This window comes from Aricia agestis, chromosome 12, assembly GCF_905147365.1.
Source record: "Aricia agestis chromosome 12, ilAriAges1.1, whole genome shotgun sequence".
NCBI classification, from domain to species: domain Eukaryota; kingdom Metazoa; phylum Arthropoda; class Insecta; order Lepidoptera; family Lycaenidae; genus Aricia; species Aricia agestis.
In genome coordinates, this window is record NC_056417.1 from 2,113,119 (window position 1) to 2,136,362 (window position 23,244).

A 23,244-nucleotide genomic window follows, 5' to 3' on the forward strand; every position below is an offset into this window, starting at 1 on the left:
ATGTGTTATTCTGATGTATAAGCTATATTATTGTAAAGTTTCATTAAAATCCGTTCAGTAGTTTTTGCGTGAAAGAGTAACAAACATCCATACATCCACACATCTATATATCCAAACAAACTTTCGCCTTTATAATATTATTAGGATGTAGCCTATAATATATTATCACGCTAAGACCAATAGAAGCGGAGCACCAATGAAGAATGTTTCAAAATCGGGTGATTTTTCCTATTGTGCTGCGTAAACGATAAAAGTTTCGCAAAAATTGGCAGAATTTTCTTTATTTACCCATGAATTAGTCACTCTCTCGGGTCTGTGGCTATTTGGTTGTTCGTTTTGTTCGGTGTTGCTATGTGTCTGTGCGGATGATTTTCTTGCTCTCTGTATTCGATGCCTATCCCTATCCTGGCTGAGGCGAGCCTCACGCTCTACAGATGATTCTCTTTCTCACTGTATTCGATTTCTAGCACTATTCTGGCTGAGGCGAGCCTCACGCTCTACAGACGATTCTCTTTCTCTCTGTATTCGATTTCTATCACTATTCTGGCTGAGGCGAGCCTCACGCTCTACAGACGATTCTCTTTCTCTCTGTATCCGAATTCTATCATTTTTTCGACTGAGGCGAGCCTCACGCTCTACAGACGATTCTCTTTCTCTCTGTATCCGATTTCTATCACTATTCTGGCTGAGGCGAGTCTCACGTTCCGTTGACGATTCTTCATCTCTTGCTGAACGTGCTCTTTTGGAATTCACTGTACTACGACCTATGTTCGAACGACGACGTCTTCTAGGCATGATCGTATAGTAATACCCACAAAGCAACAAATAACCCAATCGCAAAGCAAAAACAAAAGTCCGTTTTTCTAACCAAGTCAAATATATTTTTATCGACAATTCAGAAACCAAAGAACCAGAACCAGAATGAATATCTAAAAGAAAGCGCTGTGGTTGCTCCTCTGCGTTACCGTCTGCACAACCACACAATGACGAAATACACTATCTACTACAATAACATAAGCCCGAAGCTTATGAGAGCCCCCGGCCGGTTCCGCCGTAACCGCTATGTCCCTCGGCCGCCGCCGCGCGACATATTTTTTGATTCGCGTAAGTTTATACGTTTGAAAACTTCTAAAGTATTGATCGAAATTGTATAGTGTAAAAGACAATTATAATCTACATTTAATGTCTTAGCTTCCAAACATGTTTATTTGGATAAGGGTTAATGTTGTAAATTGTTAAAATCGCTTCGTAAATAAGCCATTATTTTTTGTAAAAAGTAAAGAACAAAAATGGCTATTGTGAGTTATCCCTAAGAAATAGACATATACCATCGCGGACTTTTTTGTTTACCTTATTAAGGTGTACAATACTGTAGTACATTATTTTGATCTATCTCGTAGGGTTTAGCCAGCGTTTGCAATATAAACGCAAAAAAATGAATTTATTTACGACATAACATTAGAAACCTCTAAAATTATCAGTGTTTCTATACCATATTATGCATATGTTATACATATAAACCTTCCTCTTGAAACACTCAATCTATTAAAAAAAACCGCATCAAAATCCGTTGAGTAGTTTTAAAGATCTAAGCATACATACACACATACATACAGACAGCGGAAAGCGACTTTGTTTTATACTATTTAGAGAAAATAAATAAAATAATAAAAAATGTTTTATTTCTGAGTAAATTTGAATCAAATTTTTTCAGAATGTCTACCCGTACCACCGGTTCGGGAACTACCCCGGCGAGAAGAACCGGGGTAAGAAACTCGCACGGGTCCCACTTTTTACCAAAAAAGTGAGAGAAAAATTGTTCTTTTTAAAATAAAGTTTACAATTTTGTAACTTAATATTATAAATAAAATGGCAACATAAATAATTGTAAGTCATTATATAATAATGTAGAAGTAGCCTTGCAAGAAGCCATCCTACTCCCAAGATGTGCCATCTTCTATGAAATCATTGACCTTATAATAATTAGTACGGAAGTATAGATTCCAAGGTTACAGTTCATTCCAGAGTAAGTGAGTTTTTATTACAGTAACTGGAGACATGTTTGAGCGGTCAAATGTATAAGAGTTATCGTTCTATGCTGTATTGTATTTCGATGGCTCTAAGCCTATTATTTAAATAACCTTCTGGACGTAAACCATAAAACTTACTTATTTATGACCCCCAAATTGCAGAAGCGAAGATGTTTTGAATATTTAAGAGAAAGTAAATGTAAATCATGAGGTAACTCTTAACGAGTGTACATTGTTTTCTGGTTAAGTATTTTAAAACTGTAGACTCTTCTTCTTCTTAATATAATTTCAAAGTTACAACTTTACTAGTTTATTTATATAATTAATTTTCAGTTCTTAGATAAAGACAGCAGATTCTGTAAGCTGTGTTATATTTTTATTCTTTTCCAAAAATCTGTAAAAAAGAAACTACCACTAAATCTAATTATCCAAAACGTTATCAATTTTATACAGATACTTGCCAGTTTTTACGCTAAAACGAAAAACATTAAATAAAATACTGTGGATGTATTGACAATCTTGTGATTGTCTCATATCTCGTATAAGATTTGATCATAATATCATCAGTGAATTGGAGATGTCCAATCGTCTAACAGCATACATATTAATGTGTCCGACTGTACGTCGAATCACAGTAGATATGCGATAAATTATTCATATCGACGGAGGTGAGACGCCACTTGTATCGGAGAATTGAATATCATTTACAGAACTGTACAGCTTTGAATGGATTTCTGTAATTTAACAAAGCCATTTGCCTAAAATCTAAACAAAAGATTTAGTAGTTCTACGCTACACCGACGTAGTACGTAGCTCTACGCTACACTGACGAGGCACGTAGCTCTGTGCTACACCGACGTAGCACGTAGCTCTATGCTACACCGACATAGCACGTAGCTCTGTGCTACATCGACGTAGCACGTAGCTCTGTGCTACACCGACGTAGTACGTAGCTCTACGCTACACTGACGTGGCACATAGCTCTGTGCTACATCGACGTAGCACGTAGCTTTGTGCTACATCAACGTAGCACGTAGCTCTGTGCTACACTGACGTAGCACGTAGCTCTGTGCTACATCGACGTAGCACGTAGCTCTGTGCTACACCGACGTAGCACGTAGCTCTGTGCTACATCGACGTAGCACGCAGCTCTGTGATACACCGACGTAGCGCGTAGATCTACGCTACACTGACATAGCACGTAGCTCTGTGCTACACTGACGTAGCGCGTAGCTCTACGCAGCACCGACGTAGCACGTAGCTCTGTGCTACATCGACGTAGCACGTAGCTCTGTGCTACTCCGACGTAGTACGTAGCTCTACGCTACACCGACGTGGCACGTAGCTCTGTGCTACACCGACGTAGCACGTAGCTCTGTGCTACACCGACGTAGCGCGTAGATCTACGCTACACCGACATAGCACGTAGCTCTGTGCTACACTGACGTAGCGCGTAGCTCTACGCAGCACCGACGTAGCACGTAGCTCCGTGCTACACCGACGTAGCGCGTAGCTATACGCTTTACCGACGTAACATATTATTATAGCTCTAAGCTTCTAAGCTTAACCGTCGTAGAACTTAGCTCTGTGCTACACTTTTCCCCCTATAATATGAGGCTCAAATAATAATTATATTTTTGTGTAAGTCTGTGGTGACTACATTAAGGAAAGTTACTGGGATGCACATCAAGTGACGTACTTGGAAACTCTAAAACACTTTATTCTATCTCCTTCTTGAGATTTTTGTAAAATGTACTTACTTTGATGTAAAAAGCTTGTTTATTAGACGAATTACGCTTACTTTTATTATAAATGTAAGTTTACCTCTTAGGTGTTTCTTGTTATAGAGTAGGCTGGTATAAGTTCCAAAGAGAAAGTATGATTTGTTTCATTTTGAAGTAAGGTGACAATTTTATTATAATGAAAAAAATGTTTTAAGAGAAACGATCTGTGTTAAAAATATTTTAATATTTTATCGGAGGAATAACAATAAACGTAATTGTCGTTTCTCTTATTTTACAGGTATGATATTATTATATTATTGTTGTATTTAGTTTGTTTATAATTTTACTTTTAGTGATTAAACTCTTATTTTACAGAGAAACAAATTTATTTACTTGTTTTCCTCCATACATCATTTGGAGTATGATGTATGGAGGAAAACATCTATATAAGAATAAATTAAACTCTTATTCAAACGTTTTTACAGAGTTTGTTTGGTTTTTTAAAAGATATCTACTGAAATACCTAAGTAAGATAAACATCTTCGTTGTATAAAAACCTCATAAAAGTATTTCTCATGCAAAGGAAAGAATAATGTGGTAATAAAGACATGGAGTGCGATCATGGAGGCTCTAAATACCTTGAGATATAAAAGTTGTAAGTAAAAATAATGCGGTAACTTCGCGTGTCGCAGGAGAAAATCCGGACAACTTTTTATGAGAGATGCTGAACGTGTGCTTGGTTCTAAATGTAAGCGCTAAGCGTTTTTTGACAATTTTAAGCTATTATCGCGAGCCTTAAGTGCAGCGACCAGATCAAGAAATTCCGTAACGAAAATAAACCTAACACATCGTCTAACGTCGTTTCAGTCCGGCAGACTTTGGCGCGGTGTTGGTGTGCATGCGACTTGACTTTGACTTGGTCTCATCTTCTATAGAAATAAAAAGGAATTTTCAATTTTGTTAGTTTCGTTATAACTCGAGATAGCTGAACTAATTTAGCTTATTTTAGTCTTAAAACTTTAGGGAACGCCTTTTCCCAGCAGCTGTGGGATAGCATAGGCTCTTAGGGCCTGTTTCACCACTTCCTGATAAGTGCCGAATAGGCTTAGCTTGACAGATCAAGTATGCAGAATCTGTTAAAAAAGTTGTGAATAGCCTATTCGCCACTTTATCATAAAGTGGTGAAACAGGCCCAGAATCTTAAGCATGAAGGTTACTTACGTAGAGTTAATCGGAGCGTACGGTGCGGACGAAGCATGGTCATTTGTAATTTTTTAGGTGCAAAAATTATGTTCCAGTGCACGCAGTGCTATAGTAATCAATACAAAGCAACAAATCCATCCGCTCCGTACGCTCCGATTCCAATCCGGTGGACGCGCACCCTAAAATCAGTTTCATATTATGATACGATTTGTGTTCGTAGCTTTATTTATATTCAATAGTTCCTACAAAATCCACCGGTTGAAACTTTTAACCCTTCGCTCGTGTCTTGTCCTGTTCTTTAACAAATATTTACACTCAACTGATGGGGCCGCAGAGCCTTTGTTTACTTTTCTATTAAATTTCTTTCAAAATATTTGATAACGATATGCGCTTTCTACCGTATTTTCCATTTAGGACTAATTATATTCATTTGAGTTAAGTATTAACTGTATTCAACATTTTTGTGCTGGCCCGAGAGATGTTGTTTTGCCACATTATGCGTTATTTCTAGCATGAAAATGCTATGTCCGTCGCGCCCTTGAAAGTGGATTTTCGCCCATGCGTGAATCTGGTCACCATGTAGACATGCCCGCATCCTATCATTTCATAGACTTTTCCTGTCATGCGGGCGCGGCTAGGAGCATATTATCACCCGCTTACGGACCAGAATAAGGCGGTAATCCGTATGACAGGAAAAGCCCTCTATTTGTCTAAAATATAGTATATTTTAGACAAATAGGGGCTTTACCAAATTCATTATAAAAAAATTCTTTTCAAAGGTTTTGAACTCGTGTAAAGCCGGGGCGAGACGCTTGTTAAGAATAAACACATGAACGCATTCACAAGGTAAGCCACGGTAAACATTGAACAAAGGTACCTTTTACGTATTTACGGTATTTGAGCTCCAAAGGTTTTTTGTTCGGTTCAAAAAGAATTAAAAGGAGCCTGTATATTTGGATTATACGAGTAGTGGTGAGAGCGTTAAGAGCCTTTAATCTTTTTAACTGACTTCCAAAAAAGGTCCTATGGTTGAATATATTTTTTTAATTAAAAACTTCTTGAGCATTTTTTGAGATGTGATGTGTGACGAGTGGAATGTAATTTAGTATAATAGTGATGTTGATCATAGAACGTAATCTTAGAGGTTTTGTGAATCTGAAAGTGTTGGACATTTTGACATTTCAGAATTCTATTTTGTAGATTGAAAAAGAACTGTAGCGATTAAGGAACAAAGCGGTTTTTGAATTATTGTTGATGATTTATATTTTCAGAGCGAAGTAACCACTATTTAAATACTGTAAGTCCTAAGCACAGGACAATATTTTTTTATGTCCGTATAGCACTTAGCTCTACGCTACACCGACGTAGCACGAAGCTCTACGCTACATCGACGTAGCACGTACCTCTACGCTACACCGACGTAGCACGTAGCTCTGTGCTACACCGACGTAGCACGTAGCTCTGTGCTACACCGACATAGCACGTAGCTCTACGCTACACCGTCGTAGCACGTAGCTCTACGCTACACCGACGTAGCACGTAGCTCTGTGCTACACCGACGTAGCACGTAGCTCTGTGCTACACCGACATAGCACGTAGCTCTGTGCTACACCGTCGTAGCACGTAGCTCTACGCTACATCGACGTAGCACGTATCTCTACTCTACACCGTCGTAGCACGTAGCTCTACGCTACACCGACGTAGCACGTAGCTCTGTGCTACACCGACATAGCACGTAGCTCTGTGCTACACCGTCGTAGCACATAGCTCTACGCTACATCGACGTAGCACGTATCTCTACTCTACACCGTCGTAGCACGTAGCTCTACGCTACACCGACGTAGCACTTCGCTCTATGGTACAGTGACGTAGCACGTCTCTATGCCACACTCTGTATTAACTCTATGCTACACTGACATACCACTTAGAATTTTGTAGTTTGAAAGAAAACAGATTGTATTGAATAATTAACGAAGCATAATAGTCCTTTCGCCTTTATAATATTAGAAGGACTAGTATCCTTCTAATATTATAAAGGCGAAAGTTTGTTTGGATGTATGGATGTAGGGATGTACGGATGTATGGATGTTTGTTACTCTTTCACGCAAAAACTACTGAACGGATTTTAATGAAACTTTACAATAATATAGCTTATACATCAGAATAACACATAGGCTACAATTTTAACCGACTTTCAAAATGGGGGAGGTGTTATGTTTGTTTTTTTTGTTTTGTTTTGTTCAACGATTACTATAGGGTATCATCCCAATTTGGTATTATATTCACAAAAGTGGTGATCTGATGAAGGATCCATAAGTAATCGATGGAACTCCTCGAAATTTATAGCGAAACATGTGGTGACTTCGGTTTCGTGACAAGTATTCTAAGCATATTATGCTACCAACAAGTAAGATTTTGCATCGAGGTATACCTGGTATACCGTGGTTCGGAAGGTGCTGAGAGAACTTCTGATTCTTTATAAATACAAGTTTGGGAGTTTCGGCGTTATTTGAAAAACGGAAAGCATATGCTACTATGCAAATTACATTCATCATCATCATCATCACTACCATATTATACCATGTATCGTCCCATGGTTATGACTTATGAGCCTATAATGACCCTGTTATTGGTACTTTTCATAGTCTTTTAGATCGAGACTCGAGTTTGTCAAGCGATAATTTAAAAAAATATATACTTAATAATATAAACCTGAAGAGTATGTTTGCTTGAACGCGCTAATCTCAGGAACTACAGGTCCGATAAACTTATTTCAGTATTAGATAGCTCATTTATCGAGGCTATTAACTAGGCTATAGGCTATATATTATCACGCTAAGACCAATACGACCGAAGAAACTCAGGAAAATGTGGGAAAATCGGGGGAAATATTATAAAGGGTTTATCTCACGAGCTACTGGAACAATTTTTATAGCAATATTTGGCACAGATATAGAAGAAATCCCACGTGAAGGGAGGTATACATAGCTATTATTTATGGGAAAATGTACGGTTTCTGAAAAATTCCTAATTTACGCGGACGAAGCCACGCGGGACATCTAGTACTAAATATTGCAATGGCATAGTAGAATTGGAATACTGAACTAACACGGAACTCATACAATTACCTTCTAACAATAGTACCGTTAGTTAAGACAATGCTAGAACGATATAATATGTCGAAATTTCGGATACTATTTGCTTAGCTCGTCAAACTTACGTTTGATTTAACGTATACGAGTCAATGGATTCTATAGAATATCAGGAATGAATTGAATTTTCACAGTGTGGTCTGAGAATAGGCAAACACCTAATTAATGTAATGCCATGAGTGACATAGCCTTAATGTTTTTCAAAAGTTTGAAAAAAAAATTCGGTTAAATAAGATTTTCTTAAGAAATAAAAAAAAAACTGGCCTGATTTTTATCTAAAAACAGTGTTGATTTTGATCAAAAACTTGCACTTACACTTAAAGAAACAATTTTCTTTCACATAACCTATAACATTTTCAAATTAAGACGCCCATGAATTTCTCAATATTTAATAAGAATTCCACCACGTTTCCCCACTGCGAGGAATTTGGATTTAATTTTTCCTCCGGAATCCGGCCCCGCCAGGCCCGTATTTAGCGCTATGATTGAAAAATTTTATTGACGAAGGAGTCACGTATCTTGTGAGTTGTCCTTGCTCGGGGTGGAATTTTTATACTTTTAGGGTTCCGTTGTCCGCACCCAAAGAGTAAAAACGGGACCCTATTACTGAGACTTCGATGTCTGGCGTCTATGTGTCTCCAGGCTGTATCACAATAACCGCTATAGCTAGACAAAGTAGACATCTGAAATTTTCACAGATTGTGATATCTGTTGCCGCTATAACAACAAATACTAAAGACAAAATAAAATGAATAATAAGCCTAGCCTGGCTGTAACTCGAATGAGCGAGTCTGACTCGCACTTGGTCGATTGTTTCATGTTATTAGGACCACATAAATACGGTACATAGGAGTCAAGATTAATCTTGTATCAATACAAGGTAGTGTTTTTTGTCTTTCCTGTGTGTTAAAATCTTAAAAACGACATGAGGGGTTTAAATACGATTTATTTAAGTAATAATTAAATAAAGTGATTTAACCGACGATAGTTACTTTCCATCAGCAGACCAGTATGCTTGTTTGCCCCCTTTTTTATAAAAAAAATAATAATTCACATTCGCATCCGCATCCGTATCCGCATCTACATTCAGCTTCCGCATTCGTATTTGTGATGGCGATCGCATTCGAAATCGTATCCGTATTCGCGGTCGTGGAAGCTGCTATAATAGATTTTATCTGGCACTATTGATTCCTTATTTCCAATTTGGGTCACTTTAAAATAAACAGTACGAGACGTTTTTCCTGCAGTCGCTGTCGGAAATATCCGTTTTTTCCATTCAATTTCACGGATCATTTGTACAGACCGTTTCGTGAACCAAATTTCTACGAAAACGAACCTTTTTGCTTTAAAATAAAGGTGAGCTGTGAATGTCCGTTAACCTCGATGTTCTGTACCTACTCGACATTATTGTTTTACGTTTCATTATTAACAATTTTATTGATATTTTTCTGTTAATTCAGATTTCGGTTAAATTGATTTATAGGGAATGTTTCACGTGACGAGGAAAAGATCCATATCATAGTATCGTGATAAATGTAACAAGGAAACTTATGAGCATCAAAAATATAATTACAACTTTAAAAAAACCCACCACTGAGCGGGCTGATGACAATGAACTGTTGCTAAGAACATTCTAATTAAAATAAAAAAAAGAGATCAAAATCGGCCTACCCATTTAGATGCTACGATGCCACAGATAGACACACAAACAGACACGTCAAACTTACGACACCCCTCTTTTTGTCGGTGGTTACAAACTTGTGTCACTATGAAACGAGAATAGCATAACATGTGCGATAAGACAAAGACCATAATAAATATTTTCTGGACAATATTTTTAATACAAACAGATATACGCTTGGAGGTATGATTGCAGTAAAAATTGCAGTGATCGAAAGCTAACATCGGGCAATATCTCCGACGTTACGTAAGTGATTCCCCGACCCCGGCCGGCCACAAATAGATGGACGGCCTTCTTCTCATAGAACATTTTGTAATAAACAGAGGCGCAAAACTGAGGCGCTTTTCCTATCGTGTGTGTTGTCTCCAACGTGTGAATGTATTCCGCGTTCGGGTGACAATTTTAGGGCTCCATTCCACCGCGGCACACGGAGAGGCTACGCTTTTGCGTCAAGCTTCGCTTTGTAAGAAAATATATGTGACTGTTTCCACTGCAACCCACGGACACGCTACGCACGTAGCTTGCTCGAATATGGTGCACACGTTCCTCAACGCTGGCCACGCTACGCATGCTATAGATCAGTTAACTAAAGCTGGCTCGCTCACAGTGCTCACACTTATACAACTTCACTATACAGTATGTTTAAAAATATAATATGTTTGCATCATAATAAAAATTATTGTATAATCTGCGTACGATAATAATATGCTATCGTACATCGTACGTACGCACAAAATTATCGTATGTGTACGAAACTATCGTACGGTTCCGAACCCTGGCCGCGCGCCGATCACACGTTACCGACTTGTAACATCACGCTGTATTTATAAACAGTAGTATAAGAAAAACAATAACTGTCCCCTTCACGCTCATAAGATAGACCGCACGCGAGAGAGACGGACAGACTTTTTATGATGCGTATGACACTACACAAGCACAATTTTTTATTATAAAAAAAAAGAAAAAAAAAAAAACACAATGTTTAAATGTGTTGATCGTGCCAGCTCTTGTTAACTGACCTGTATGCACGGGATAAACGGAAGCGTGTACATAGGCAGTGGAAACGTTGACCCACGTAGTCAAAGAAATAAATCCGTGCACGTCCACGTGTTCGCGTGGCCGTGCACAGCGTGCGCCGCGGTGGGTTGGCGCCTTTATGCTCGTGGCCGCCCGCCTGTTTACTGCATGACAGAAAAAATATCTTTGAAATGTATATAGGAGGAGTAATGTAGGTAGGATGCGGTCAATTTTGTCCGTCTTGGCTACAGGCTAAGGCCCGCGCGCGGGCGATGCCATGCTTGGCAGGAAAAGCGCTCTAACACTCAAGCTCTAAAAATACTGATACGAGTTTCTAGTTGCACTATATTTTGTGTAAATTTTAAAACGGCTCTACAATTATAAAGTAGGTAGGCTTTTTGCTTTGATAAGCCAATACTATGTTACTAAACAGTTCCTACATAAGTGTAAGGCAGCAAATATCGAAATTTAAATTTTTTTTTCGTGTTATGCAACATCTAGAATATTGTTATGCCTTTAAGGGCATAGGATACACAGCTTTTTGTGTTTATCATATTTACAAATATACGGAAAATAAGAAGACTCAATATATAGGAACAATAAGGATAGTTATAATGTAAATAACCTAATTATATCAACAACAAAAACAACAAAGACGTATTATCAACAAGGACATCTCAAAGTTTCTAACTTTTCCTTTTGATATATCTTACGACTTTTCTTTTGTTTGATATCTACCTAATCATTAAATACAACTTTTTTTGGTAAGATCAATGGAAAATAAAATCTAGTGTAGCAGTGCGTAAGAAAAAATTTGCAATATTAAACATGTGCTATTTGTACTGCATAAAACTCCACAGCCCCCTTAGACAAAGTATCTTTCGTTAAAAACGATGACGTAATTCGTTATCAAAATGTATGCAATTTGACATAATATGCTCGCTATGCTCGCTATCGCTACGAAATATCATATTTCGTTTGCGAAGACAAATGTCAAATTCCATACATTTTCATAACGAATTTCGTCATCGTTTTTTACGAAAGATACTTTGTCTAGGGCCCCAGGCCTGCATCGCGCTTTAAAAGTTTTCTAAGTACGTCGCCATCCATCCATACTTCCATACTAATATTATAAATGCGAAAGTGTGTCTGTCTGTCTGTCTGTCTGTCTGTTACCTCTTCACGCGCGAACCGCTGAACCGATTTTGCTGAAATTTGGCATGGAGATATTTTGAGTCCCGAGAAAGGAAATAGGATAGTTTTTATTCCGGAAAAAGGTACGGTTCCCGCGCGATAAACGAATTTTGGCGCAACGAAGTTGCGGGCATCATCTAGTAGTATTATATACCACAGCTGAAATCATTCGCATGGGTTTGTCTGACCGAATATAACAATTAACACCTCGCTCAGTCGAAAGATCTTCCTTTGGTGCAGCGGACTTTATTCCACATACATAATATTATTGTTTTGTCACACAACTTGCACTATACAATAATAATAATAATATAATATCTATGGACGCTTCTAATTATAATAATTATAGTCTCTTTGTACGCCATTGCACTTTTTGTTTATAAATATAAGTACAGAATTGAGTTGCTTAGTAAGCAATGCTTCTATTACTCATATACCATAAAACGAAGTATTTTAAAGATTTTCAATGAGAAACATTCTCGATTAACAAAAAATTTTTACCTATTTTCAACATTTACCTACACAAAATCGTCTTTTCTGAGCATTTCGCAGCAGCAATTCGATTGGCATTTTAAATTCCAATTCGTTTCGAGTGGTGTCTCTACATGATAATCTTTGCGCAGGCTGTATTGATAAATTGAGCATTCGAGCTAGATTGAGACGCCTACGTATTGCAAGGAAGAGGTTCTTATAGTTTCAATTTGAGAGGTTCGTGTCTATTTTTATAAAAGAATCGTGGGTAGACTTGATTCCTGGATTTTTGTAATAAGACTTTCTATTGAATTCTATACTAGTATGTCTGTTACCTCTTTAAGTTTTTACTGTTGAATAGGTTCTGTTCCGTTACTTATCCGAAAATAAAAATTGTTATCTCTATGGCATCTAAAAGGGCTCTGACGACCTCTGTGGCTCAGTTGGTGGACTGTTGGTAGCTCAGGTGGGGGTCGCGGGGTCGAATCCCGCCGAAGGAGCAAACAGTTTTCAAAGTTCCTGGGTCATGGATATGTATTAAATATGTGTATCGTATAATAAAAATCTTATACACATGTGTAGTAATATAAAAATATTAAATATATTTTCGTTGTCTGGTACCCGTAACACAAGTTCTTCCGGTAGTTACCTCGGGGTCAGACTGACGTGGTGTGAAGCGTCCATAAATATTATTATTATTATCTGGCTGTTACCTCTTTAAGTTTTTACTGTTGAATAAGTTCTGCTCCGTTACTTATCCAAAAATAAAAATTGTTATCTTTATGGCCGGTTTTCAATATTTTAATCCAGTAATCCAATCCAGCGCTGAAATGCTACTGGAATGAAGTAAACGGGCACTGGAATGTAACTTGGTTGATTTTAGTTTTCATTTGATCATATCGCGTTTTAACCACACTAATTAATTAAGAAACTACGCTATGTTCTTTTCCGGCACTCTATGCCTATCCGCATTAAGCTGTAAATAGGTAACAGATAAATAAACAACACATTTTAGAATTGATAATACGATAAACATTATCTGACACTTCATTGGCAATCACGGTTTATATGGAAAATGACAAGTTTTTGACAGGGAGTCAATGACCGCTAGCGACAAGTTAGCCCGAGTGGAGTATAGTACAGCTGTACGGCTCAACACAAGCTGATGCTCATAACCAAGTAAATAATTACTCATTCGGCACTCGCTTAAGGCTTTTTGTGTTACTTAGCGGCAGATGTACAAGGAATAATTAATTATAACGAAACAGGGGCCCAAACAGGGGCCGAGCGGGGCCCAAACAGATTTATCATGCGGTCGAACCCTGCGAAGGCCGGAATCACGAATTAGGGCCTAAATGACCCCTACCGAATTATGTCCGACCGAAACGTCTGCATGCAACCGTTTAAACGGGATTAAAGTTCTTAGTGACGTCATGAATTTCGTTCGTACCTCGCCTTAATAATGAGGCGTTTTTAAGGCGATTTTAAGGGTTGTCACGTTCAAGATTTGCTATTGAAATATGACTGTAGAACTGATTAAAACGTAATCATTAACCTAGTCAAGTATTTTTCGTTAAAAACTGAAAACTTACTACCACAGACTGGAAGTCGTTCGCGCGTTGATTCTTTTTAAGTTTAGAACATTTTTATTTTTAACATTGTTTTTCTTTCTGATTTGACTTTTTTGAAAACTGGTGCTGCCTAGCAGAGGAAGTAGAAATCCTCTTTATACCGCTCAGTGATAATACGAGTGTGTGCCTTGTTTCCTTGTCAGTTCTACAACACTCCCGTAGAACAACCCGTTGTTTTTGCCAACAAAATATTTTTAGCGTAATATTACCAGACTTAAAACTTGAAATACATGCTTTTATAATTTCCAAAAGCATCCTTTTTTTGACAAGCCAATAGAATTCCCCTTTGTACAGAACCCTTGCTTTCATTTGACTTCGCCAACAATATGCCGACATTGTGGGAAAGGCATTCACAGGTTTGTATGGAAAAAGTCGAAATTCAGGATCCAATTTCAAAGGTTTTTTCTTTTCAACCCGTAATTAGTCGGCGGTAATTTATTTTTGATATTTGCACGTAATTTTCCCGACATGTTTGTACATTTTGATTGGTTTTAACGGATAAAAGGTATTTTCGTGTTTGCGTTTAACAAACATAATTGTGGACCGATAATAATCATATTCAATTTGCCTCTGAATTTTTAAGCCGTAAAAGACTCTTAAAAAATCTCATTATATTATATCTCTAACTATATTATAAGTTGTGAAGCAACTTCTGTATGCAAAAGATGTTTAGGTTGAAAAATAACAATGGTTGAACCTACCTTAGTAGCTGGTAAGCATTTCAAATCATGTATAGGTGATTCTTTTGACTCTTCTCAACGCAAGGACCGGAAGCAAAATAGAGACAGCTTGAGACAGCGTGTCTGCTAGCTGTTTCCAGGAACCATAGTCTGACAAAAACGAGAAATTCGTCATCTGAGGGTAATGACTTTCCCTTCTATGATCTTCCTTATGATGATAATGGCCGAAGATAGGAAAAGCTGGCGTTGTGACGCCAGCTTTTCCTATCTTCGGCCATTATGTGTATATTAGGATATACACATAATGGCCGAAGATAGGAAAAGTTGATATCACATTATAAGAAGGAAGATCATAGAAGGGGTAGATTACGACCCTCAGACATGAGGAACACGACTAAAGGAGGAGGAGTATACATAATATAATCTGTGTCACACTGAAATCGGTCCAGTGATCTCGGAGTAAAAAACAAGTCTTTCCTCTTATTGATAGTTTACATAAATAGCAATAGAAGTGTAACAACTGTATAGTGTATACATTAGCATCGGCTCACGGTGTTCTCATTCGGTCCTGGCAACGCGCCAATATTCAGGAATACTGATTTATTATTGAACCCGATATTTTTCCTCAATATTTTTTGCAATATGACTTATGTAAACAATAATCTAGCCAAGTGGGATTATTACTCGCAGAAATAATAATAATATCTATGGACGTTTCACACCACGTCAGTCTGACCCCGTGAAACCAAGGACTTGTATAACGGGTACCAGACCGACCGGGTACCGTCTTTTCCGTTGGAAAAGACGGTACGTTGGCCTAGAATCTAGACCAACTTTTCTTTTTGTGAGTTTATTTGCAAGGTAGGTTTTTTTTAAATATCTCTAAATGCTCCACACCACGTCAGTCTGACCCCGTGGTAAGTACCTGAAGGACTTGTGTTACGGGTACCAGACAACGGAAATGTATTTAATACTTTTTATACTATACATATTTTTAGGATTTTAATAATACACATATTTAATATACAGGAACCCAGGAACATTGAAAACTTTGTGTTCCGTCGGTGGTATTCGAACCCGCGACCCCGGGGCATGAGCGCTGACAACACGCCCAACCACTGAGCCACAGAGGTCGTCTATTATAGGCTAGGTCAACACTGGTAGAGCCGCGGTAGGTTCTATCGTAACCGCAACTCTGTCTTAAGCGAGGAGTGGAGCACCATGGGGTTTTAGTGGGTAGACTACAGGAGTCCCACATACTCCGGCCGATATCACCAATGCCGGGGTTGCGTAAAGCATTTCCTCATGTAAAAAAAGGCTAGGTAATCAAGGCTTTACCAAACTTATTTTGTCTACTGCCCACTTTGAGAAAAAAAAATGTTTTAGGGCCTCCATCTTGAAATTACAAATCACCCCTAATGCCTCTACACAACGCCCCCATTTTTTTCTGGGTCCCACCTTAAAACTTCAGCGCCCACAAGGGGGCGTTATCGCCCACTTTGGGAAGGGCTGCTCTAAATAACTCCTACAACTACACGCGTTTTGACAAAATTTGTTTATCACGTAGAAACAGTATCCATTCCCAGGATAAAAATGATCCTGTGTCCTTGTTCGGGCCTCGAAGCGTATCTATAAAAAAAACATTAAAATCTGTTCAGCGATATAACTGACAAAAGGAAACAGACGGACAGACGCACTTTCGCATTTATTCTAGAGCAAGGTTTATTTTTATAAAACCTGCAATAACAGCAACAACGAATGTGGCAAAACAACCTTTGCCGGGGAGGGAAAAATTATTTGATAATTAATTGGCAAGTTTTGAGTTTTCCGCAGTTTCCTTTGAACATTGGAAAGTCTTTGACTCTTTTGATGGCTCCCAACCGACGACGTCTTGTAGGAAACAGAACTTGTTTTATGACGTCATAAAGTGGAGCCGGAATATAGAAATTGTAGACACGCGTGGATAAAGCGGGTAAGTAAGTAAAGTAGAAAAATGGTTTGAATTAAAAAATGTGGATTTTATGTCCAGCTATACATTTTATTTATATATTATTAGCCAGATGATGGAGGTGAATTACAAGGTTTTGTTTGTTTCAACAGTGTGCAAGCGGCGCGGGGATGTGATGCGATGCGGCCCGGCAAGCCTCGGCTCAAAATCCGTCAATGCATTGCGCGCCGACCCGCCCCGGCATGCCCCGGCACGCGCCGACAAAGTATGCGCGAACCTATAGGGTCCCGTTTTTACCCTTTGGGTACGGAACCCTAAAAATGAGTAATTGCTCTTAGGTTGTAATGTTAGTTACCCAGTGCATCGACTCAAGTCTACAATTGTTTACTCACGACGGGTCTTTATCGAGAATAATATAATAGTAGAGGAAAATATAATAAATGCTGCCTTGGTCTTCAAACATAGTACTTTTAAAATTGGAATCTAAAAACAAGGCCTTTGCATCCATTGTGGATGCTTTATACAGCATTTTCAGAGCGAACCACTCTTCAAATACTGTAGTGCCTGGAACAAGGTTTTGAATGTCCGTATGGTTGCCCAAGCGCATACGGCATTCTAGCGACTAAGGGCCAACCCACACGCACCACAACCACACGACATCGCAACGACAAAATGTCGTCGAGCTGTGGTTACGTGTGAATGGTGTCGCTGCAGCTTTTTGTAGTTGCGATGTGGTCGGTATCTGACAAGTGGTCGACAACGACTGCAAAATGTGGTACGTGTGAATGGTCCAGTTCATTTACAATACCAAATATACGCCCGACCACATGGTGTGGCCGTGGTTGTGGTTGTCGTGTGGTTGTGGTACGTGTGGGTTGGCCCTAAGAGCTAAAAACTAAGAATTGTCTCAAAACCTGCGCCAACGATATCTTATCATAAAAGATTCAGCGCTTCAGTAAATAAGGCCTTATCATCTTACTTATCTCATAAACACCAGCCCATAATACGTCTTATTCTCACAGCGTAAAGGTCGTAATCGCTTGACAACAAACACTTCGCCGTTGGGTGTTTTAGGAACTTCGCTAGTTTAGGCGCTTGTTTGAAATGTCATCAGGGCGGCGAAGAGATTTTCGTGTTCTTTCCGAAACTTCTCGAAAGTTATATCCTACGGGAACTGTTGTAAAGTGATAAACACTTCGGATAAGTTATGCCGAGGTGAATTTTAAAGTTGGTAGAACTGGGTTTATGTTCTTAAAAACAACGGCTATATAATGTTATATCATATAATAATATAATTAATAACTCTAAAGTTTTATAACAACCATCTTATAGGAAAACTAGCTGTCCCGGCAAACGTTTCTTTGCCATATGAAGTAGGTATTTCGCCCGTATTATTTTATTGAAGTGACTACATAAGTATGTCCCCATGGCAACGTCCATCGCTATCCCGTCGCACAAACAATGGTCGCCGCAGTCTCGAGTTGTAATAATTTACTATTATTTATTCAACAAATGCACTTATCAAGATAAAAAGTACCCAGTAGCAGACCCACTGAATATGCATATAAAATTTGGTTAAAATCAGTAAAGCCGTTTCGGAGGAGTACGCGGCCTAACATTGTGATACGAGAATTTTATACATAAGAAGATCTGGATATTGTTTATGTGAAAATGTTATGTACGTTTACAATATTTTGTTCTTGCCTGTTAATGGACTTGGTGAAGTGGAATAAGTCCAAGAAAGTGTATAATTATATTTATAGCATTTATTAGCCGTATCTGGATTAAAACTTGAAATGACTGGACTGATTTTGATGCAATAACTATCAAAGATACATGAGCGTAGAAGAAGAACCACTTTATCTAGGTTGCTGATACGGTGGGCTTAATAATAGTATAATCGTTCCTACAGTTTATGCCACAGAAATGAATCAAGTTTATACCTTATGCAAGGAGTGGAGCACAATGGAGTTTTGGTTAGGTTCTGAGGAGTCCCACTTACCCCAGCCGTTGTCCTCAATTTGCCTGAGAAAAAAGGTTTAAATAAACGTTACGATAACGTAGTCGACATACGTATCGTACTCGAAAAGGTTTATTTTACGCAAGCAGAGTCGTTGAGGGTATTTTTTTTTTGCAACAACTAGTTGGGAACACACGAGCCAGCGATCAAAGCGACCATTCCCGACCTCACATTTAACGGGTTACGGGAACTTTTTAAAATTACGTCCATCCCAAAAAGTCCACGGAGGTAAATTAAAAACATGCAAAAACTTCCGAATGGGAGTTGCGGTATGAAGTGGTACTATTATTTTCAATTTGCACAGAAAGTTTGAAAATTTAAATCGGATTTTTTTAAAACTAGCGAAAAATGTTATTTTTATGTCATGATTTTGTAATAAAGTTGTGTTATCTACGCGTTCAAGGGAAAGTAAATATTTTGTTAATCTCAATAATAATATTGTCCAGACCATGAAAATAATTACTTGAATACAAATGTTACACTGTGTCCTTTTGTTTGGACCTTAAATTCTGGACCTACTCCCAGGGACATACTCTCTTTTTAATAAAACTTCGGCTCTTACGTAACTATGCCGGTTATTTTATTATCGAACAAAAACATAACCTACGTTTTCCACTCGATATAATTCACACATACATTTACCATAATATGAAGTAATTAACCGACCTAAAGTTAAAGTGTAACAAGAAGAACAAGTGAACAGCGCTTTACACTTCATTACCTTGTCTTAATACAGGGAGCACGAGTCCTACTTCCAACGAGCGATCAGAGTACGACACGATACTACAGAAATGTGCGGCCTTATAAATAAATAATCGGCCAAGTGCGAGTTGGACTCGCGCACGAAGGGTTCCGTTCCATTATAGAACAAAATTAGACCAAAAATTGTGTTTTTTGTATGGGAGCCCCCCTTAATTTTATATTTTATTTTAATATTATTATAAAAAATTAAAGTACACATATAACTAAGGGTTTTCAGAAAAAATCAAGTACCTACCTGTTGCTATTATTGATATAGAGCAAGACAGACAGACAGACGGACAGACAGACAGACGGACAGACATCGAAGTCTCAATAATAGGGTCCCGTTTTTACCGTTTGAGTACGGAACCCTAAAAAGCGTGAGTAACAATAAAAGTATGAATTCATTCTAAGCTGTTATCTTAAAGTTTTTGGAATAAGTTAAATACTTATAAGAAATCATACTCGATACTCACAGTTTAGGAGTAAAATTCTGTTTTCTCTTTTTCATAATAAACATAACGAAAAAGTAACGTATAAATCATACATTATATCGTGTTCTTTGAGGCTACCAAAAATTCGATCATTGAAATAAAATATAATAGAAAATGTAACACCAAGAGCTAAAGTTTTCACTTCATACTTTTTTTTACCTGTAAATCTATTATCGTATATTATCATTTCTCAATTTGATTCCAAAGGTGGTTCCCTTACGCGAGAGTTGGACCCCTGCAGGTTTTTCTAGATTACGCCAAACCATGATAATTATTTTAAATAAACAAAAAAAAAATCGGTACTTATAAACGGTCGTCAAAGTAGTAAGTTTATGTAGAACATTCAAAAGTATGGTCGATTTACTTCTTGCGAATAAATATGTGTTAAGGGTTCAGTGATAAGATGTGCCTAATGTTCTGTATACAGTGAGAAACGAGCATAGAAGACCTGATAATGAGTGTTTTTATTGGTAATCTATCGACAAAATAAGGATAAATTCAGAAGTTACATAAAATTCTAGTAGTGAGGTTTGTTGTTAAACGCCTTTGAGACGTCTGACCGATTTTGTTGAAATTTTGTCGCAAACCAAAACTGGTGTCTTACTCCCGAAACTGATATCGATTTTGATTTTCGATTTCAATGGTTTTTGACACTTTAGACATCTAAAATAGCGCTATTTAAGCCCAGTCGCACATTGTCCGAAATTTCTGATACGAAACATTTGAATGTCGGCCGGACCGCCACACCGCACACTATCCGAAATTTCCTTCCGGCGAGTTCGAGCTCACTCGGCTCAGTACAAAATGTAAGAGAGAGCGCGATCCGTCAGAAACATTTGAACTGACATCCGATCGACGTCATCTGAGTCATCTGACACATAATGTCAGACGCCCGCCGGAAAGCAATAAAAAATTTCTGCCATCCGACTTTTCTTTCTGCCTGACGTCCGGTCCAGATGACAACTCATCTGGACCGGACGTCAGATACAAAATATATGAGCAGAGTGCGTTCCGGCAGGCATCTGACATTATGTGTCAGATGACGTCGATCGGATGAGTACTCTGGTGTTTCGTCGGCCGGCCGCAAATTGTCCGAAATTTTTGATCAGAAACATATGAACTGCCATCCGATCGAGTACTCTGGTGTTTCGTCCCAACCAAGGTTTTTAGGCCCAGTGGGCCCAATGACCAGATATGAATTTTTAACATTTTATTATCTGGCGATTGGTCCCACTTTTATGATTCATTATTTTCTGGCAAGAAATTTTGAAGTAGGCACAAAAACACACACGAAAATAATCAGTTATAACCATAATATTGTTTTGTAAATTTAAAAAATATCTAACATAATATTATAGGTCACGTATTGGATACACGAGTTTTTATTTTACTAATTATTGCAACACCGCATTAACAGGAAATATTTGATATTCAAAATAATAATAATTAATTACATAAATAATAACTTATTTAATATTTATTTAAGTCAGATATAATAATTGTTAGAAGAGACTATGCCGATTAAGCCCAACCGCACATTGTCCGAAATTTCTCGAATTTTTCTTTGATCCGAAACATATCTAACACTAAAAAATATCTAACACCTTAAAATTTATATTATTATTATTACTCTTAATACCTAAACATACTGCGTTGAATCAAGTTTTTAATAAATACCTGCTCTAATAGGTACTGCGTGAAATTTTAATGGTTGTTTTCCCATAGTAAAATGATTCTATCTTAGTTCTACGATAGACTTGGGAAGTTTTTTTTTTGTATTCATATCATAAATAAAATTCAGCCGGGCTATAGCCGCTCGCGCCTATCGGCATAAAGTTGCCATAGCACCTACGTGATACAAAATATTTTTCATTTTCAAATTCAAATGTCTTTATTGCCAGAATGTTGTTGATATAAAGGTTTTATTAAATACTTATAGTTTTAACATTCTGCCACAACAATGGCACGTAATTGAATTAAACTTACTTATATAAAATTAATTAATTAATAAGTCGTTCTCTTACAAAAAAATATATATACCTATAATTTAAATTTAGTTTGTTATTATTTTTAGCAATATTCCGCGAAAACAACTTCCACATTATTTTGTTTTCGCGGAACATTGCTAAAAATAATAACAAACTAAATTTAAACTATGGATTTGTGCAAAGTAACGCCTGATTCCATTAACTACCTATAATTTGACAATTATAGGTAGAAATATATAAGCTTTATATAAAAATAATAATTATAAATAAATTTTAAACTGAAATAATTATACAATAATAATATAATTAGATTATTTAGAAAATAAGTACTTTTGTTATTATTTATGTCATAAGAGATTTTAATATATACATGTCCATTGTATTATTTTTCTTTAAATATCATATTATATTCATTCAGTGTATAATAAATGCTTTCATATAAAGCAATTATTTTGTTTTTATTCAAATTTACAACTTTTTTGCTAGCTACGGACATAAGCCCAAAAGTCATAAAAAATAATTACTTGGGACCAATCGCCAGATGAAAAAAATGTTAAAAATTCATATCTGGTGATTGGGCCCACTGGGCCCAAAAACCTTGGTTGGGACGAAACACCAGAGTACTCGATCGGATGGCAGTTCATATGTTTCTGATCAGAAATTTCGGACAATTTGCGGCCGGCCTTAGATGTCTAACGGCCGTTCCCAATATTTGATCTATCTCTGGTTTTGCCCTACTAGAGATAGGAATAGCTCACAATTGACATAAATTATGTCTAATGTGAGCTATTCCTATCTCTAGTAGGGCCAAACCAGAGATAGATCAAATATTGGGAACCGCCGTTAAGCATGCCTAAAGTGTCAAAAACCGTTGAAATCGAAAATTGAAATCAATATCAGTTTCGGTAGTAAGGCACCTGAATATAGCTTTCTGAGATCGCCACAAGAGATGACAATGTCAGAAAATATGTTAACTCCTCTCTCGGTAGAAATACTTTTTATTTCCACAATATAAAAGTATTAGCTGAGTAGACAGAACGATAGAGTATGGCGACTTAGAACTGTTGTTGAAATTTTTAAATTTGACGTATTAAGACGAAAATCGTCGCTAGGGTTATAACTTGTTACCTACGAATTTAAAAATATGACATATTCGATGGACGTGTTCCTCTTTGGTCGTATTGTTGTTTGTGTTTTGGCACATGCGATTAAAATTGTCAGAATCCAATTTTGAAATCTTTATTTTAAATATTTAAAAATAAATTATATC

General features: G+C 37.4%; 2 long non-coding RNA genes across 2 annotated transcripts in view; one reads left to right on the forward strand and one right to left on the reverse strand.

Moving 5' to 3' along the window:
* Window positions 1-10,896, reverse strand: LOC121732415. Its single transcript, XR_006036369.1, has 3 exons — window positions 10,862-10,896; window positions 10,189-10,310; window positions 1-10 (listed from the first exon to the last, which is right to left on the reverse strand). It is a non-coding gene; the product is annotated as an uncharacterized LOC121732415 (long non-coding RNA).
* LOC121732414 overlaps window positions 10,762-23,244 on the forward strand; it is an 18,374-nt gene continuing 5,891 nt past the window's right edge. Inside the window, exons 1-2 of the long non-coding RNA XR_006036368.1 lie at window positions 10,762-10,811; window positions 15,296-15,305. This is a non-coding gene — a long non-coding RNA (uncharacterized LOC121732414). The remainder of the gene's footprint in view (window positions 10,812-15,295; window positions 15,306-23,244) is intronic.